Below are 6,000 nucleotides of genomic sequence, written 5' to 3'. Positions count from 1 at the left end.
GTTCACCCAGCCTAGTCCATAGGCACCCGATATTGTTTAATTTTCAGATTGAGATATACACGCTCTGGCTATTCTAAATGCAAAAATGCATTAGGGAGTTATGACAAAACTGTAACTAACAAACTAGATCCTAATAAAAAGCTGTTAGCTTCCCTAAGCTACAGGTAGGATTATAAGGTAGGCCTATTTACAACATAAATTGTCAATAGGCTATGCTGGCGACACAAATAAAATCTCCTTTGGAAACCAATGGCTTACGACTTACAGTATCAAGCGGACTTAAACTGCCATATCGTGGCGAAAAGTTGTAATAACATTCACGCAGCTCCATGAGTCAAGGAAAGCGCGAATGAAGTAGCCACTTCTAAATGGGACCCACTACACAGTAGCTTAAGGTGTTTTGCTAAAGCAGCCATAATGAAATGAAGGTGTCACTGTTTGGATACTTCACACACACGTGCTTTTTAATTTCACAGACTACAACTACCAAGCTGTAATCAAAGCACATCGATTCCCCTCTCACACCCTGCACGCACTTAAAACAAAATAAACAGGCGTCTCAGTCTCACGCATGTATAGGCAAAACTGTATCAGACCGGTGTAACGTTGGTAAATCTTCCATTGCACAGAATGATTTTGTAGCACGTGCAATAAATGACAGTCGAAAGATACAAACAGTGCTGCTATCAATTTGCTTGGTATAACCGCATTTATAGTTTTCTACAAATGCAATCAATCAAATGGGCCTCCATCACTCAACCAACGCTAACGGTAACATTACCTAGGTCCTTATTGATATTACAAGATTAACGTACCTGCAGTAAAAACCAAGCATGTCCGATAAACATCCTCAGATTTATTTCGGCTTCAAGAAGAAATGGGAATTACACTTCATGTGAACATCGTCCTGTCCTTATTAGATGTTCGCTGCGGTAAATTGCAGTCCTTGTAGGAAGTGTCCATTGTTTTTCCCCAACCCACTTTTAACTTCCAACAAAATTACGTCTCACTGCAACGATGCGCCATCTAGTGGACAAACGACTACTTATCGCCAATACTGAAAATGCAGCCATGATGATGATGATGAATATTTATTTTGGCTTTCTTTTGATCCTACTGAATTTGTAATTATGTATCGGCCGTTCTAATACCGATAGTATGTGGGTGCCTGTGTGTGTGCATGTTTATATGTGTGCACCGCCATTTACAGGCCAATGAGTGTACAGTCACTAAATGTACACATAACCTAATTTTTTTAGACCCCCCCATGGATGAAATTCTACGAAACTTGGCATACCCCCAGACCCCCAGAGAATGCCAGGTCAATCATACACATAAAATTTGGTGCAGTTCTGAACATCTTAACTGAAGATAGGGGCGATTAAAGCAGAATAATATTGCATTTTCATTTTTTACCGGGGGGGTGTGCAAATCACAAATGAGTGATTATGAGCCAGGTTGATGTGGGCCCTTGAGACGAACATACCATAAAAGAGAACTGTGTCTGCCCACAGAGAACTGTGTCTGTGTATGGCGTTTTTCCGCTAGAAGTTTTTTGAACTTTTTTGAAAACACGGTCTACTCCATAGGGTTATAATGTAAAACGGACACCGGCAGCTGAGAAAAAGACGCTTAGTCTGAACGTACCCTGAGACTCTGTAAAAGTTACAGCACAAGAGGCTCTTTGAGAGAGGCAAGGACCTAAATTCATTTACATCATTTACAATCTGTTGAAAGACTGCAGTATGACATGGAGACACGTGTAAAAACTCATATCTAGCTTTGTTGGGTGACAAACTTAAACGGGAGGCGAGTGTGATTCACTGATATTAATATTAGCTGTGCTAGATAGACTTGCATGCATGTTACAAGGACACTGGGCCATGTCATGTAAGGAACATGGTGCTGCCAAAAAACGGAAACATAGCCTACATTGCAGAGCCACTTCAACTTTATTATTATATGGTGAATAAATGAATGTTACACTACTGTGCACAGCCCACTAATCTATAAAGATCTTGAATTTCCCCTGGGGATCAATAAAGTATCTATCTATCTATCTATCTATCCATCTATCTCAGTGGCACAGCCCCATGCTTCTCTGACGTGACGTTCAGTGACAATCATTTTATATGCAATGCTGGCAATGCTGAAAACAATTAACATCCTTATTTATCTTACTTACATTGAGTTGACTGCGTGGTTTAATCCACAGATGTGGTGGAGCACTGTTTCGTTATGGTTTGCTAAGGAGTAACCCTTTGCAGATTTAGTATAAATTTGAGATTTAGTATATAAGTGTATGTGACATACCATGGCATTTGGGCGCTACATAGTAGCACCAGCAGGCTGCTCTATCAGCTGTCCTTGCCAGGCTGCTCTATCAAGGATACAAGGATACAAGGAAGTTTATTGTCACATGCATATAGTTACTGGAAGTAAGAAATGCAGTGAAATTATGTCTGGTGTCAGCCTATTTGTGCATTAATGGGGGGGGGGGGGGTTAAAAAGTGCAGTAGAAGAGGGGTTTAGTAGATTAAGTGGCAAGGGCTGCATAAGAAAGGTGGGGGAGGATTAGGATTGGGTGGGGGGCACCAACAAGGAGCACCCAAGAGCAACAGGGGCAAGGAAAAACTCCCTTACCAAGGAAGAAACCTTGGGCAGATCCACGGCTCAAGGGGCTAACCCAAATGCCAGGGGTCTTGGTGTGTGTGTTGGGGGGATGACAGGGGAGATGGGATAGTGTGCTGTGTATGTGGGGAGAGGGCAGTGTGCAATATGTGTGTTGGGGAAGCTTCCTCATGAGACAATGTGCTGTGTATTGGGGGGGGGGGGGGGGGGGGCAGTGTGCTGTAAGTATGTTGGGGATGTGTGTTGGAGAAGCTTCCTGATGAAATAATGTGCTGTGTATGTAGGGGGGGGGGGGGGGGGGGGCAGGGACTTACTATTGCAAGCAGAGTACTGTATGTATGATGTATGTGAGTGATGACAGTGAAGATGTGTGTGTGTGTGTGTGTGTTGGGGATGGGGGTGGGGTGGGGGGGGGGGCAGAAAGGCTAGGCAATCAAGGACATGGGTAGATGGAGGAGAAATCAAAAATAACAAATAAAAAGTTCTATGGAGATGTGCAAAAGTTGGAGAAAGTCAGATATGTGTGTGTGTGTGTGTGTGTGTTTTGACGTGTGATGAAATAAGAAAATAAATAAAAGGTCTGTAGCATAGGGAGAGGGATGTAAAGTGCTAAAAGTCTTGTAGGTGTGTGTGTGTGTGTGTAGGTGTGCGTGTGTCATGAGTGCTGAGTAGTGAATGAGTGCAAAGTCAGTATAGTGTGAGTTCAGAGTTGGGAAATGTTTGAAAGTGCTGAGGAGTGAATGTGTGCAAAGTCAGTATAGTGTGAGTTCAGAGTTCGGATGGCCTGAGTCTCTCAGTTCTGGCTTTGTGACTACATAGGCGTCTTCTTGATTTCAGCGGTAGGAATAATCCATTGTTAGGATGAGAAGAGTCCTTCAGAATCTTTTGGGCTCTTAGGAGTACTCTTCTGGAATAGATATCTTGTAGAGCAGGGAGTTGAGTTCTTATAGTACGTTCAGCTGAGCGCACTACTCTCTGCAGAGTACTACAATCTCTAACTGTGGAGTTCCCATACCAGGTGATGATGCTACCAGTTAGAACACTGTCAACCGCTGAAGTGTAGAAGGCCTTCATGATGGATGTAGAAACTTTGAATTTCCTTAGCTGACGAAGGAAGTAGAGTCGTTGTCTGGACTTTTTCAGAACATATTGAGTGTTAACAGTCCATGTTAAGTCTTCAGTAATGTGGACACCAAGGTATTTAAAACTTGTGACTCTCTCTACAGGTTGCCCGCTGATCATTAGTGGGGTGTAACTGTAGTTCTGCTGCTGCCTTCTGTAATCCACTACCATTTCCTTGGTTTTATTGATATTCAGTGTCAAGCTGTTAGATTGACACCACTGTGCCACCTCATCAACCTGATCCAAGTAGAGCTGTTCATTGTTGTTACTAATCAGGCCCAAGATCACTGTGTCATCTGCAAACTTGATGATGGAGGTATGACTACTGTTGGCTTTGCAGTCATGTGTGTAGATGTTGTACAGCAGTGGACTCAAAATTGGGGAGCACCAGTGCTGATGGTTAATGAGTCAGATGTCAGACCCCCTACTCTAACCACTTGTGAACGGTTGGTGAGGAAGTCAAATATCCAGTGACACAGGGTGGTGTTCAGTCCTAAGGCCTTCATCTTTGTGACCAAGGTGAGAGGTACTATCGTGTTGAATGCTGAACTAAAGTCAATTAAGAGCATCCTCACATAATTCCCATTCCCCTCCTCCAGGTGAGTTAAGGAGGTGTGCATGAGGTTTGAGATGGCATCCTCTGTAGACCCACATACACATGCTGCAGCTAGTCCAATATAGTCTGTGTTTTTCATGTCAAAGCGAGCATAAAAAAATCATTAAGTTCATCAGGGAGGGCTTTACTCACATTCATCATAGGAGGGGACTTTCTTTCAAAGCCAGTGATGGTTCGGAGTCCTTTCCACACTCGTGCTGGATCACCCTCCAAGAAATCAGCTTCAACTCTGTCTCTATAGCGCCGCTTAGCATCTTTAATAGCTCTACGTAAACTATAAGATGCTGCTAAGATGCTTGTAATCCGTCATATCCCCTGAAATAAGCCCAGCATTATAAGTCACGGTGCGTGTCTTTAATGCCGTTCTCACTTCTCTATCCACCCATGGCTTCTGGTTAGGGAAGCTTCGGATCTTTACAGTTGGGATGATGGAATCAGTTAGCATATTGATGTAACTCAATGATACTTCCGTATCAGCTGTCTGACCCAGGACAGTAACACCAGCAGGCTGCTCTATCAGCTGCTGTCTGACCCAGGACAGTAACACCAGCAGGCTTTATCAGCTGTCTGACCCAGGACAGTAGCACCAGCAGGCTGCTCTATCAGCTGTCTGACCCAGGACAGTAGCACCAGCAGGCTTTATCAGCTGTCTGACCCAGGACAGTAGCACCAGCAGGCTGCTCTATCAGCTGTCTGACCCAGGACAGTAACACCAGCAGGATGCTCTATCAGCTGTCTGACCCAGGACAGTAACACCAGCAGGCTGCTCTATCAGCTGTCTGACCCAGGACAGTAACACCAGCAGGCTTTATCAGGGAGTTCAGTCATTGGTTCATTCCACCTAACCCTATCTTCTCTGGATGAAACTGCAGCCTGAATGAATTTTATCTCTCATCTGCATGAGGAATGTTGATGTTTTATAAGATCTAATATCATATCATTGTTGTAAATACTTCAAATAGGGCAAATAACTCATGATTCATGAATATTGGAACAAAAAGATTTAAAAAAAAATGTATTTATACAAAATAAATGTTTATCGTTTGTGCAAATGTACTTTGTAGAGAAGATATGAAGGAATAAATTAATTAATGAATGTGTAAAGGAGCAGTGAGCCCCCTCCATTCTAGCCTCTGGTCAGTGTCCCATAGCCTGTGTAAATGAAAGGAGTGAGCCCCCTCCATTCTAGCCTCTGGTCAGTGTCCCATAGCCTGTGCTGCTCAAAGTGCTGCTGTTAAAAGGTTCTGTTGCTCTCCTGTGTGAGTGTAGCACACACACTCCCTTCACCTGCAGCTGCATATGGCCCCATAGGGAGAGTGTGTAGTGGACATCTGAGTGTGTAGTGGACATCTGAGTGTGTAATGGACATCTGAGTGTGTAATGGACATCTGAGTGTGTAGTGGGCATCTGAGTGTGTAATGGGCATCTGAGTGTGTAATGGGCAGCTGAATATGTGTTGGACATCTGAGTGTGTAATGGGCATCTGAGTGTGTATTGGGCATCTGAGTGTGTAATGGGCATCTGAGTGTGTATTGGGCATCTGAGTGTGTAATGGGCATCTGAGTGTGTAATGGGCAGCTGAATATGTGTTGGACATCTGAGTGTGTAATGGGCATCTGAGTGTGTATTGG

Source organism: Alosa sapidissima, chromosome 22 (genome assembly GCF_018492685.1).
Source record: "Alosa sapidissima isolate fAloSap1 chromosome 22, fAloSap1.pri, whole genome shotgun sequence".
NCBI classification, from domain to species: Eukaryota; Metazoa; Chordata; class Actinopteri; order Clupeiformes; family Clupeidae; genus Alosa; species Alosa sapidissima.
This window is presented reverse-complemented; position numbering follows the sequence as displayed.